Raw genomic sequence first — 15509 nt, forward strand, 5'->3', positions numbered from 1 at the left:
ACACAGTGGTTGGACAGGAGCTCTTGGGGGCATGTCACATGGGGCATGTTTCCAGTCCAGGATGACCCCCGGTTAAACACCTCTTCTATTCTGGCATCTTGTATTCTCCTGGTGAGTCCTTCAGCTTGCTCCTCTTAAGAGAAAAGGTTGTCTTCACTCTTCCCTTTAGAACACAGTTTTATAGGGGTACTTGCATTATCAGTGCATCACCACGATATTAATATAAACACACCCACTGCTATGTGCTGTTTCGTAATGACACTGCAGCTAAGGTCACAGAACGCTTACTCACTGAAATCTCTTGACTAATAAGAACCAATGTCCCTGAAACTGTACTTGTCTTGTTAGAGTAAGGAGGTATTTGGATCACTCTTACATCTGCATTTGCAAAGTTTTGTCTTTTGTATTCACCTTACCTCCCCCATACTCTATACCAAAAAGTGTAGTTACTTACCTGTAACGTAGGTTCTCCGTGGACAGCAGGATAGTCAACCACACAACCCACCCGCCTCCCCATACGGCCGACCTGGCCACAGCTAGGAACATCCTGGGGAGTAGGGGGAAGCAGGGGGAAATGGGTAGGGCTCGGGCATGCCCAATGGGGCCCGGGCACTGCACGTGCTCAGAGAAAAAAAAAAAATCTCTCTGAGCTATTGGAGAGCTTATCCGCAAATTGGGAGCTGTTGGGACAACACCCCTATATGTGGCTGACTCATCCTGCTTGTCCTAGGAGAAACCCTGTTACTGTTAAATTGGGCTCTAGGTAGGGTTACTATATGGATCCAGAAAAAGGAGGACGGATTGAGACATCCAGGTTTCACTTACATTGCTTTCAATGAAAGTAAAACCCAGATGTCTCAATCTGTCCTCTTTTTTTCTGGAGCCATAGGGTAATCCTAGCTATAGGGTAATGGGTAAAAAGTCAGGGGACGTCACTGTGCAGCAATGGGGTGTTAGGGGAGTGGAATAATCACTGGACAGAATATCTCTCTCAGACAGATGGAAACAGAGCACAACCACACAAAGTGGCTTCTTCTGACTGACTGGTTTTGCTGAAGCAAGAAAATCAATACCGGCTGTCTGCTAATGGACAGAGAGAGAGAGAGAGAGAAAGAGAGATCGAAAACTGGAGTGAGAGCAAGAAAGACCACACCTTCTAGCAGAGGCAAAGTTACTAAAAACGACATTCACCTATCTCACAGTAAGAGGAAGATGCATCCCTGCACCTCTGATTCTTCCAAAGCACTTTTGCTTCCTTCACTGAGGAAGACGTTATGAGGCCAGGGACAAGGAAAAATAGAAACAGCGCAGTCATATCTCAGGAAGACCTGGGGAGCCTGGTTTCACTCTGCCTCCAGACCATAGCACCTAATCGAATTCATACAGTCAGATTCTAACTTCTGCCAGCTCCCGCCTCCTACCAATCAGGGGCTGCCCACGTGCTTTAGGTATCAGGCTGCATCAGATGGTTTGGAACAGATGGAGAAGCAGCTTTTTTTTTAATGTGATTCATTTATTGATCTTGCAAAGATGGAAGGGTGGATGAAAAGCAGAAGGAGGAAGTGGAGGCAAAGAGCTCTTATTATCCACATCAAAGCCACACAATATCCTCCGGAATTAGTGTACTGTCTATACCTGGCAAGTGGCCGAAATGGATGTCCTTATCCACTAACGCTGTTCTCAATATATGTGCCCCTTCGGTGAGGGGCTCTGGATTCACCACACTGAATCCCACTCCTACCTCCGCAAAAGAGGCTTCATTCTTAGCAATGCACAGACACCCTGTCTCCCATTGCAGGGCATACTCACACTGAAAGACATTTACTCCTGTTCTTCACTTATGTTTTATCTTTATGAACTAAAGATAAAATGGTTTTCATGCTTTCAAGAGGCAAAAAAAAAGCAAGACGGGAATATATTTTTTTTATTTCAATACTTTTTATTTAGTTATCAAATCAACACGAGGACTAAAGAATAAAGGCATCAAACAAATTCTCTCAGTTAAGAAAATACATTTGCAATAATCAAAATAAACTTACACTCTACAAAACATTCAGATATTAAATTCTCAAGCCCTTCCCTTGCCCGGCAGCAACAGTTGCAGCCCTAGTATATAGCACATCAGTTCATAATTCTTGAGAGCTCAATGACTCAGGTTATAATAGTTTGAAGAAAACAAGTCCATGGCTTCCAGTCATTTACACTGTTCTTCAGTATTTGGAATTGAAACAAAACTCCCTAAACACAGGTAGAGGAAATCCTCCATTTACCAGGGGTGAAAAGCAATCACAAATTAACTCATTCAGCAGGGTCAGATCAAGAGATGATGGCACCTTGAGCCCTGTTGCATCACTTCCAGTGCCTTCTCTCTGCAGGTTTGGCATCTCTTTTCCAACCTGGTCTAATTTCTCTTTCCCCTTCCTCTGCAGGGCTGGCATTAGGGGAGGGCAAACAGGGCAACTACCCTGGGCCTCACATCTCTGGGAGGCCCCCCTCTTCTTTCAGCGCCAGTCTGATGTCACCCTCACCTTCCCCGTCCCACTGACAAACTGACCACAGCAGCGATTCCCTCTGTCGCAGCCTGCCTAAGAGGAAACAGGAAGTTGCATTATGGGGGGGGCAGAATGAAAACATGGAGGCAGCAACAGGTAGCGCTTCAGAATTGCTGCTGCGGTGAGTTTGTCAGTGAGACCGGGAAGGTGAGGGCGACATCAGACTGGCAACAAAAGAAGGGGGAAGGTAGTGCTGGCATAAGCATTTACACCTGCCCACACCCCTCACATGGCCATATCCCGTTTGCAGTTGAGTACTATGAAATTTAGGCACAAATATTATAGAATAAAATGTAAGGCAGATCTGTGCATAACTTCTAATTACAGTCAATTAAGTACTTGTTAATGCCAATTATTGTTATTGCCTAATTAGCTACTTAGTTTATTAATAGTTCTATGATCTATACTAGTGGTCTTCGCTAATTTTTAAATGAGAGCCATTTTGAGTCTAAAAGGGATGAAGAAGAGCCAACAAATGTGTTCCTACTTTGGGCCATGACGCCAGCACTTCTCAACATTCATTCCTACCTGAACACCTGGCCTTGATCACACAATGCAAATACAGGACCACAAACTAAAAGTTCTAATATACAGAAACAGAACCCTAAGATACTAGTACAACACTAGAGAAATAGAAACAAATGCATTTTTTCTTGAACAGTGCAAAATATAGACATCAGATGTAAATTTTCAAAACTGACATTTCAGTCACTAGATTGAAAATAAAATCATTTTCCTACCTTTGTTGTCTGCTAATTTTATTTTTCTTCTCGTCTTTTCTTAATCTCTGATTGCACTTCCTTCGTTTGTGCTATTAACTCTGTTTTCAGAGCCTTCTTATCCATTTGCTGTTTTTCTCTCCTTCACTTTCTGTCCTATATCCATCTTGGCATTAACTTTTAATATTTAACTTTCTTCAATTTTTCTGCTGCCTTCTCAAATCTATCTAATTTTCCATGTCTTCTCTTTCCATCTATCCACATGCCCCATCTTTTCCTTCACTCTGCCTTTCCCTTCCCCTCCATCCTTATGTACCATCTCCTCCCTCTTTCTTCTCTCTTATTCTCCTATTTTCTTAAACAGCATTTTTCCAACTCTTTTCCTTTCCCCACCCCTCCCATCCTTGTGCACCATCTCATCTCTCTCTCTCTCTTTTTTCTTTCCATCCCTGTGCAGCATCTCCTCCCTCTCTCTACCCCTCTGGTGGTTTGACATCTCTCCTTCTCTTCCCTCCTCTCCCTTTGTGATCTAGCATATCTCTGTCCTTCCCTTTCCTCTCCTCTCTACCTTAGTCTGGAATTTCTCTCTCCTCTTTCCCTTTCCTAGTCTGGCTTCTCTCTTCTTACCTCCCCTTCCAGTAGTCTGACATCTCTCTCCTTCCCTTTCCCCTTCCTGTGGTCTGGTATCTCTCTCCTCTCCTTCCATGGTCTGGCATCTCTCTATCCTTCCTTCCCCCTGCATTAGTTTGACATCTCTCTCCTTCCCTTTCCCCCTTCTTGTGGTCTGGTATCTCTCTTCTCTTACATATAACATAGTAGATGACGGCAGATAAAGACCCGAATGGTCCATCCAGTCTGCCCAACCTGATTCAATTTTAATTTTTTGATTTTTTCTTCTTAGCTATTTCTGGGCAAGAATCCAAAGCTTTACACTGTACTGTGCTTGGGTTCCAACTGCTGAAATCTCTGTTAAGACTTACTCCAGCCCATCTACTCCCTCCCAGCCATTGAAGCCCTCCCCAGCCCATCCTCCACCAAACGGCCATATACAGACACAGACCGTGCAAGTCTGCCCAGTACTGGCCTTAGTTCAATATTTAATATTATTATCTGATTGTAGATCCTCTGTGTTCATCCCACGCTTCTTTGAACTCAGTCACTGTTTTCCTCTCCACCACCTCTCTCGGGAGCGCATTCCAGGCATCCACCACCCTCTCCGTAAAGTAGAATTTCCTAACATTTATCTTGAATCTACCACCCCTCAACCTCAAATTATGTCCTCTGGTTTTACCATTTTCCTTTCTCTGGAAAAGATTTTGTTCTACGTTAATACCCTTAAAGTATTTGAACGTCTGAATCATATCTCCCCTGTCTCTCCTTTCCTCTAGGGTATACATATTCAGGGCTTCCAGTCTCTCCTCATACGTCTTCTGGGGCAAGCCTCCTATCATTTTCGTCGCCCTCCTCTGAACCGCCTCAAGTCTTCTTATGTCCTTCGCCAGATACGGTCTCCAAAATTGAACACAATACTCCAAGTGGGGCCTTACCAATGACCTGTACAGGGGCATCAACACCTTCTTCCTTCTACTGACGAGCTGACAACTGACTTCTTCCTTCTACTGACGAGCCTCTCTTTATACAGCCCAGCATCCTTCTCTCCTTTCCTTTCTTCTTCCTCCCTTCCTTAGTCTGGAATCTCTCTCTCTCTCCTTCCCTTCCCTGCATCTCTCTCTCCTTTCATCCCCCCTCCAGTAGTGCAACATCCAAAGAGTGAAAGAGCAGCTGCCGGGAAGGTTCAAGCGTTGAATCACTTGGAGTTTGAGCTCAACATGTTTGCGGGGTGATGCTCCCACAACCCTCCAAATTATACCCTCCCCCTCTCCTACCCGTTCACGATCCATTACCTTTGTGGCGAGCTAGCCAGGAGGTAAAGGATCATGAACAGGGAGGAGAGGGGGAGGGTATAATTTGGAGGGTTGTGGGAGCATCACCCCGCAAACATGTTGAGGTATGGTAAGCTCACACTCCAAGTGATTCAACGCAAAATTAGGACCATAAATCCTTTGAATATTGTGCCCATGCTTTTCTAAAATGCCATGGAATTTTCAATGTGTTTTAATCAGAACTTAATAGTAGTAGGAAGAGTATTGCATATGCCTGTGCTCCTATATGGGACTGGTTATTTTCTCAGCTACAACAGATAGCTGTGCTGCCCTCTAGTGGTTTTTTTCTGGGTTTCTATCCTTTACCTGGGACAAGAAAATCAATGACCGAGTATTATAATGAGTCACAAAGATCAACCTTGTGTAGTAACAAATAACAAGCAAACACATTGCCTTGTAGGGGAACTAGCTAATGTACCTAATTGAACAAATTAGTTTCATTGTATATATGGCCCTGATTTACTTATTAATAATAATAATAACTTTATTTTTGTATACTGCAGTACCAGAATAGTTCAGAGCAGTTTACATGACAAGAGACTGTACATCTACAGCGAAATTTACAAATAAGTCAATTAATCAATATAACTTAGCAAGTCGGGAGCAGGCAAGAAGGAGATAGAGAGGTTATAAACAAGTCAATCGGCGTGGCTTAGGAAGTCGGGTGCAGGAAGGTAGGAGGTGCAGGTAGGGAGAAGGCAGGTAGGTGGGAGGTGCAGGAAGGTGGGAGGTACAAGGCATAGTTAAAAGTAGTTACAAGGAGGGCAGGAGTCAGAGATATCTGTCAAAGAGATAAGTTTTGATTGACTTCCTGAAAGTTTGGTAGGAGGGAGAATTAGAGATGAGAGTGGATAGACATTTGTTCCATTTGCATGCCTGGAACGCCAGGGATCTGTCAAGGAATCTCTTATAGATGCAGCACTTTAGGTACGGGAAGGCAAACAAGTGGGCGTTACGTGTGCGGGTGGGGCCAGGACAGACAAAGTGATCTGATAGGTAGATTGGAGACGAGCCTGTTAGGGTTTTGAAGCAGAGGCAAGCAAATTTGAAGATAATCCTCGCCTCCATAGGCAGCCAGTGCAGTTTTTTGTAGAAGGAGCTTATATGGTCAGATTTTTTGAGATTATAGATGAATCGAACGGCTGCATTCTGAACGAGTCTTAAGCGTTTGATGGTTTTTTTTTTAATAAACCTAGGTAGATGATATTACAGTAGTCTAGGATGCTCAGGATTATTGATTGGACCAGTAATCGGAAGGAGAAGAAGTCAAAGTAAGGCAGCGGTCCAGGATGACTCCAAGGATTTTGATTGTGGGGTTAATTTGGTAGTCTAACCCGTTAAGTTTCAGGGAGGTGTTTGTTAGCTTGTTGTTGGGACTGGCCAGGAAAATTTTGGTTTTTTCTGGGTTCAGCTTTAATTTGAATTGAGTGGCCCATTGTTCTATCTTGGTGAGGATGGATGAGGTGAATTGTTCAATCTCTTGGGAAAGCGAGGTAATGGGAATGATAATAGTGATGTCGTCTGCGTAGATATATGATTTTAGTTTTAGGTTGGATAGCATATGACCTAGCGAGGCCATGTAGACATTGAATAGAGAGGGTGAAAGAGGGGCGCCCTGAGGAACTCCTCAGGGATTGTGCCAGGGTTGGGAGAAGATCCCATTGAAGTGTACTTGGTAAGAGCGGTTTTTTAGAAATCCTGTGAACCAGTTTAGGACCTGACCAGAGATGCCGATGGAGTCAAGACATCTGAGTAGAATGTCATGGTCAACCAGGTCGCAGGCACTGCTCAGGTCGAACTGGAGTATCAAGGCACTTTTTCCCAGAGAGAATAAGTGGAGGAGGTAATTAGTCAGAGAGGTTAAGACAGTTTCTGTGCTGTGATTTGGGCGGAAGCCAGACTGGGAATCATGGAGAATGTTGAACTTCTCAAGGTGGTTCATGAGTTCGTGATTGACTAGGCCTTCCGTAATTTTTTGGAATAGCGGTATGTTGGCGATGGGTCTATAATTGGAAGCCGAGGAGGTAGAATCCTTGGGGTTTTTTATAATCGGGGATACAAGCATGTGGCCGAGTTCTTTCAGGAAATGGCCGGTGAACAAGCAAAAGGATATCCAGTTGAGTTCAATTTTGAATGAGGGAGGGGCAGATTTCATGATGGAGGGGGGACAGCTATCTAGTAGGCAGTTTGAATTTGCATATTTGGAGTAGAGCTTGAGATAACTGCATGGCATCTTAGACATTCAGGGAGCTGTGTGAGGATAATATCCAGGGCCCAGCACTGAGGGTCCATTCTCTTTTAACGCCAGGTAATAAAACAAATAAAGCACAGAAAATTGGATTGATGTTTCCAAAAACTTCTCATATTACTTAGAAGTAAAGAAGTATTTACAGAATATTCAGTTCTTTTAATTTTTGTTAGTGGGCTGGTTTTTCAATAAAGATGTTGCTTGAATAGGAAAGTCCCTCCCTTGCTCCAACATAGTCTCCACAGACTTTCTACCCAGTAGAATCATCCTCTACCAGCCACCGCAAAACTCTGGGGTCTTTATTCCCTTCCCATGCAAATCTGAACACTGGATTCTAGGGGATTCAATGTACTGCCAGGTCCTGAACTAGACAGGCCAAAGAGCTTGTTGAGCTCAGTCTTAGGGAATATGTGGTAAAAGGGGCAGACTGACAGCAATCTGGGCTAGGGTTACCAGATGTTTAATGCTAGCTGTCTTCTGGCAGAAACCCTACTGCAGTCTAAAGAAATGTAGCAGAATATACCACTCCCATAGACCAATGCCCAAAACTCCAGCGCTGTAGGGAATAGTGCCAGGAAATACCATACTATTAGTGCAGCAAAATAACTTCCCAGTGCTCAACAATATTGGCATGCAAATGATATGTGCACTGCTAGCACTGAGCATTGGGAAGCTAAGGGGGAGGAACGTGTCTGGTATATGAGCACAAAAGTTGCACAGTAAACTCGGCTCTTGTGCACATGTGCCAGGCAAACCTGAAGGTAAAGCACACATTGGCGCCTGTTTCCAGCCTTTAAATATAAGATTTTCTTTTTCTTTTTTTTTGCTTTACTTGAAAGGCTTATATTTAAACTGGAAACAGGCGCTAATGTGTGTTTTAGTTTCGGGTTTGCTCTGATTCGCACACATTCGTCTCCCTGCCGCTGCCAGTGTTTAGGGGCTTGAACGGGTTTTCTACGTGTGACATCATTACGTTGCATCCGCGCATACTTGGAGGCCCTGTAGATGCGGCACCGAGCTCATGGAAGAAGAGACAAGGTTTGCGAGGGGGCGGGGCTGGGGCGGGAATGGGGCGGGGCCATGTTCTCTTTATACTTCAACAAATCTGATGACCCTCCCAGTCAGGTTAATTTTTAGGTTGAAGAAATACGATCATGTAACACCTTCCAATTGAATGCTGCACTGGTTGCCGATGGAGACGCATGTGAAGTTTAAGGGCTAGATTCACAAGCGATCCGGGCAGGTCCGATGAATTCTTGAAGCTCCAATAGGCAGATGGGGGCGATCGGAGGAACACCCCTATCTGCTTGCCCAGATCACTTGATAGCGATCCCAGCTGTAGATGGTCTGCGAATGCGCTGGACCTCTGGGCCTGGCATAGATTTTTATTTTTTTCAAGGGGGGGGGAGTTAAAAGTGCAGGCTTATCACAGTCGTGACTGCTGGAATTGAAAGGCGGATCCTGGAAGCCTAGAACACTTCCTTTAATAGACAACTCTTTGCAGGACTCCCTTTTTTCAATTAATCCCCTCATTTTCCACTATGCAAGTTGGAGCCCCCGTGGTTTTAACCCACTTCAAGCCCGCGGATTAAAACCATGGGCTTGCACTGCGGGGAAGGGTGGGAGAGTCGGGGCAGGCAGGAAATCAGGGCAACAAGTCGGGGCAGGCAGGCGATCGGGGAAATGAAGGAGAATTGCAGGGAACCTTGCAGCAATTGAATCGGGGTGGGCAGGCAATCCGTGGCAGCGGGAGAGTCAGGGCTGCAGGAGGCATTTGGGGCAGCAGGAGATCAGGGCTGACAGGACAGAGAGCAGGGCGACAGAAGGCAGGGCAGTCAGAAAGGGCTTGAGCGACTGGTCCTCAGCAGTCTTTGTGACCAGCCAGCCCAGTCAGTGTTTCAGGGTTTTGGTTTGTGAATCGGGTCCCTGTCTACTTTGCATGCCGTTGCCCTCATTGGCATGCGCGGATCGGAGGATGGTCGGCAGAGAGGGAAGTGAATCGGGCTGGAGGGAAATCTGATCATAAAGGGGGCGCTAACCGATCGGTACACGATCGGTTTGGTTTATGAATCTAGCCCTATGTTTGGTTGTTTTTGCTTTAAGGTTTTATTTGGTTTAGCTCCTAAATACATAACAGCTTTTCTCTTATGCAACCAACAAACATAAGAGAAGCTCACACCTGAATTTTGGTTTTCCACCGGTTAGAGGATGTAAACTTAAAAAACATCATCAACATCTTTTTTCATGTCAGGGCAGCATTATGGGGCAGAGATCTAGAACAATTGCTTCTGCTTACTGATACTTATGGGGAATTTAGGAGACATTTAGGGCTCCTTTTACAAAAGTGCGTTAGGGCCTTAACACGCGGAATAGCACGCGCTAAAATGCTGCATGCACTAGCCGCTACCGCCTCCTTTTAATTTTTCGATTAGCACGCGCTAATCTTGTGTGTGCGCTAAAAACGCTAGCGCACCTTAGTAAAAGGAGCCTTTAAAAACATATGTGTTCTTGAAGTACTTACCGTATTTTCACGCATATAACGCGCGCGTTATACGCGTTTTTACCTACCGTGCATACCCCTCGCGCGTTATACGCGTGAGCGCGGTATACAAAAGTTTTTCTACATAGTTCCCACCCCGCCCGACGCCCGATTCACCCCCCCCCAGCAGGACCGCTCGCACCCCCACCCCGAACGACCGCTCGCACGCGCTCCCACCCGCACCCGCGATCGGAGCAAGAAGGAGCCCAAGCCCTCTTGCCCGGCCGACTCCCCGACAATATCGGGCCAGGAGGGAGCCCAAACCCTCCTGGCCACGGCGACCCCCTACCCCCACCCCGCACTACATTACGGGCAGGAGGCGCGTGGGCCAATCAGAATAGGCCCTGGAGCCTTAGGTTCCACCTGGGGGCGTGGCCTGAGGCACATGGTCGGGTTGGGCCCATGTGCCTCAGGCCACGCCCCCAGGTGGAACCTAAGGCTCCAGGGCCTATTCTGATTGGCCCACGCGCCTTAGGCCCCACCAGTAGGCGGAGCTTTGGGACGGATGGGCCAATCCGGCCTCATTCCGTCGTTGGCTGCCTGCCGGACAGGCGGGTTTGGCTCCCGTCTGTCCGGCCAACTACCAAAGGTACGGGGAAGGGGGGTGGGGGTGTCGTGGGGGTCGGCCAGGGGGGTCGCGGGTCGGCTGGGGGGGCGGTCGGAGGTTCTTGGGGGGGCGGTCGTTGGAGGGAGGGGGGTTTGCGTCGAGGGCAGGAGGGCCTGGGATCCCTCCTGCCCGTAATGTAGTGCGGGGTGGGGGTAGGGGGTCGCCGTGGCCAGGAGGGTTTGGGCTCCCTCCTGGCCCGATATTGTCGGGGAGTCAGCCGGGCAAGAGGGCTTGGGCTCCCTCTTGCTCCGATCGCGGGTGCGGGTGGGAGCGCGTGCGAGCGGTCGTTCGGGGTGGGGGTGCAAGCGGTCCTGCTGGGGGGGGTGAATCGGGCGTCGGGCGGGGTGGGAACTATGTAGAAAAACTTTTGTATCTCGTGGGCTCTTATTAGACTCTCTGCTGTGTCTTCCAGAAGGGAGGATATTTAGTGGGCAAGCCATAAGCTTCTAATAAAAGCATTTATGAGGGGGCGGTCGGAGGTTCTTGGGGGGGGGGCGGTCATTGGAGGGAGGGGGGTTTGCGTCGAGGGCAGGAGGGCCTGGGATCCCTCCTGCCCGTAATGTAGTGGGGGTAGGGGGTCGCCGTGGCCAGGAGGGTTTGGGCTCCCTTCTGGCCCGATATTGTCGGGGAGTCGGCGGTCCTTCGGGGTGGGGGTGCGAGTGGTCCTGCCGGGGGGGGGCAGGGCAGGGCGGGTAAACGGAGAGTCGGGACAGCGCACGGAGAGTCGGGGAGGGCGAAAGGAGAGTCGGGGTGGCCAGAGGAGAGTCGGGGCGGGCGAAAGGACAGTCGGGCAGCATGCGCGGTATACCCGTGAGCGCAGTATACAAAAGTTTTTATACATAATATCGTGGTTTCTGCGCGCTATACCCGTGTGCGCGTTATACACGGGTGCGCGTTATCTGCGTGAAAATACGGTAGATAGCTGATCTATATAAATTTTATTATGCAATAATCAGATCTTTTTAGGGTTTTTAGTTATTGACTTTTAACTTTTTTAGTTTTATTCAATTTGTTGTATTTTTAACTATTGTAAACCACATAGAACTTTACGGCTTTGCGGTATATAAACTTATTATTATTATTCCCTCCAGTTCAGAGCAGATATTAGGGTGTTTGAAAAAAGGATTTTCCACGATTCTGCCTGTAACATCTGTCTCATGCTGAGTTTTATTTTATAAAGAGAATAAAACTCAACACGAGACAGATTTTATAGGCAGAATCGTGGAAAATCCTCTTTTCCAAACATCCTAACATCTGCTCTGAACTGGCGTTAGGCTTCAGCGGTAAGGGCTGCTTTGTTTTCTGCACTGTTTATCTTCTTTAAACACTTTAATACACTCTTTAGCAATATCCAAAATGGATTATTGCAACTCCCTCTATAAGGGCGCTTCACTTAAGGAATTAAGACGGTTACAAATCATTCAAAACACCGCAATAAAAATCATCACCAAATCCAGAAAATTTGATCATGTTACACCCCCTTTTAAAGCAAGCCCACTGGCTACCAAAATCTATAGAATTACATTTAAAATATGTTTATTGACTCATAAAAGTATTAATCAATAAATTTCCCCTATTCTTGGAGAGAATGATTATTCCCTATGCTCCATTAAGAGCACTAAGATCTGGCGTCAAAAAACCTCCTGTCCTTCCCATCCTTAAGATGCGTTAATACCCGAAGGGATACTATCTTTTCAGTTGTAGCCCCACAAACTTGGAACTCACTCCCGAAACAACTGAGAGAAGAAAAGTCATTAGACAAATTCAAAGGTTTATTAAAAACCTTTTTATTTAAAGACGCCTTTGATGGTTAAAAATTTCTAAGAGGCTCTAACAGGGGTCTCAAAGTCCCTCCTTGAGGGCCACAATCCAGTCGGGTTTTCAGGATTTCCCCAATGAATATGCATTGAAAGCAGTGCATGCCCATAGATCTCATGCATATTCATTGGGAAAATCCTGAAAACCCGACTGGATTGCGGCCCTCAAGGAGGGACTTTGAGACCCCCTGCTCTAATATCTTTTTTTCCCCGTCCTTCTGTGTTAACCTTTAACTGTCTCTTTCCTATCACAACTGTAGTTCTCCCCTTATCCTTTTGTATCTAATCAGTCATGTTAGTCCTTGTCTATGTTTGTAATTATTTTACCTGTTATCTCCATATTTTATTGTACGTCGCTTTGAATCTCAAAATTGCGATTTTATAAAAATTTTATTCAACTTGAAACGTGATGATGTCACAAGCATGCGCACGTGCCCATGAAGGCATCGCGTTACATCCACATATGTTCAGAGGCCCTCCAAACACGGCCCCAAGCCCAGACAAACTAATAAGAACATAAGAATTGCCACTGGTGAGTCAGACCAGTGGTCCATCATGCCCAGCAGTCCGCTCACGCGGCGGCCCTCTGGTCTAAGACCAGCACCCTAACTGAGACTAGCCCTACCAACGCATGTTCTTGTTCAACAGAAACTTGTCTAACTTTGTCTTGAATCCTTGGAAGGTGTTTTCCCCTTTAACAGCCTCTGGAAGGGTGTTCCAGCTTTCTACCACTCTCTGGGTGAAGAAGAACTTCCTTACGTTTGTACGGAATCTATCCCCTTTCAACTTTAGAGCGTGCCTTCTTGTTCTCCCTACCTTGGAGAGGGTGAACAACCTGTCCTTATCTACTAAGTCTATCCCCTTCAGTACCTTGAATGTTTCGATCATGTCCCCTCTCAATCTCCTCTGTTCGAGAGAGAAGAGGCCCAGTTTCTCTAATCTTTCGCTGTACGGCAGCTCCTACAGCCCCTTAACCATCTTGGTCACTCTTCTCTGGACCCTTTCGAGTAGTACCGTGTCCTTCTTCATGTATGGCGACCAGTGCTGGACACAGTACTCCAGGTGAGGGCGTACCATGGCCCGGTACAGCGGCATGATAACCTTCTCTGATCTGTTCACGATCCCCTTCTTTATCATTCCTAGCATTCTGTTTGCCCTTTTTGCTGCTGCCGCACCTTGTGTGGACGGCTTCATCGACTTGTCGATCAGAACTCCCAAGTCCCTTTCCTGGGAGGTCTCTCCAAGTACTGCCCCGAACATCCTGTATTCGTGCATGAGATTTTTGTTCCCGACATGCATCACTTTACACTTATCCACGTTGAACCTCATCTGCCATGTCGATGCCCATTCTTCGAGCTTGATTATGTCACATTGCAGATCTTCGCAATCCCCCTGTGTCTTTACTACTCTGAATAACTTCGTATCATCCGCAAATTTAAAGGAGGGCATGCCCGGGTAAATCCAGACATCTGGTAACCCTAGGAATAAGAATTTACCCCATCAACAAGTGCATGTCTTTTGTACTAATCTTTAGTGCACACCTTATCTCCCACACCAGAGTAAAGTGGCTGATTTTCTCCTAGCCAAAGTGCAATCCTTGTTCTTTTTACATGGTCATTCTTATGTATATAACGTTGGGTGATTATTTGGGGAGTAGCTTATAAATATTATAAATAAATAAATACATTTCAATGAGGATGGAAGTTCCCTGCTGGAACTGGAAACTTGGCGGCTCTGCACTCTTTGCATTAAACATTATGTTCACTCTTTACTACAGAAAAGAGACCTAACACACACTAGCATCAAAGATCACGGAAATTGATGCAGTGTGCTGTCCTTGTGGCTCGGGCCAAAGGACATGGGAGAGCAGGTTCATTGCTCGCACAAGACTGGAAAGACACAGAGGACAGATAGTTGTTATTAGTATGGTGACCGGCACAGAAGAAAGTGCTCTATAAACCCCCGATGTCAGCAATATTCCCCAAACGCACCTAAGCATACCATCTAGGCAGGAGCTATTGACAACTACTAAGGAGGACGAGACAGCAAAATAATTGTAGCTATGTTTATAGCAACTTATATTTCAACCAGAAACACTTCCCCCCTGTTAATATTGGAGGAGTGGAGGAGTAGCTTAGTGGTGAGAGCTGCTGTCTCATCACCCTGAGGTTACAGGTTCAATCCCAGTGCTGCTTGTTGTGATCCTGAGCAAGTCACTCAAACCGCTATTGCACCAGGTACCATAGTGAGATTGTGAGATAGGGAAGAAACTTGGAACACCTGACTGCCATATATGTAAACCGCTTAGGATCCCTGTGGGGGCAGATAAGCAGTATATAAATACCTATAAATAAATAAAGAAGTCACTAGTATGCAACAATTACACACATATGTGATTAGAATACCAGTATGTGCATACATGTGTAAATGCTGAAAATCTACCTAAGCACTATTCAGTAAATATTTACATGGCTTACAAGGTGCATATTTGGCAGAGACTGGGCAAAGCATGGGCAGAACTCAAACACATAAACAAAGGAAAGAATTCATTTAGCCTGAAGGTCATACCTTGAGAATCAAGACTGATGGAGCAAAATCACTCCCCCCAAAAGCTTTGGTGAAATAATAGGTCTTCAAACTCATCTTAAAAAAGGGGTAAAGGTTGTTCAGATTGAAGACATCTAGGGATTGAATTCCAAAGCAGAAGAGCCAAGATATAAAAGTCAGAATTATAAGTGCTCTCAAGCTGAGCTGAAGATGGGCCAATAGGCCATAGCGATCACAGTGCAATCAAGATTATCATCAATGGAAAAAGGGCATTTAAAAATGTATTGCTGTAGCATATAATTTTAAAGAGAGAGATTAGGGCAAAATAAGGAAATTTGTTTTAAAAAACCTAAAAAGATGGATTGCCAGGATCAAAACTATACATGAAGCATGGACATGGCATGCTCTAAAGTTAAGACAATGCTGGAGAAACTAAAAACTCTTGGTCAAATCTCACTGGGAGTGATTAAAGAAAAGTATTTGAAAATGAACATTTCCTATAGAATGTTCAAACCTCTTGGAATGTTGAACATATCT

Source organism: Geotrypetes seraphini, chromosome 5 (genome assembly GCF_902459505.1).
Source record: "Geotrypetes seraphini chromosome 5, aGeoSer1.1, whole genome shotgun sequence".
Lineage (NCBI taxonomy): Eukaryota > Metazoa > Chordata > Amphibia > Gymnophiona > Dermophiidae > Geotrypetes > Geotrypetes seraphini.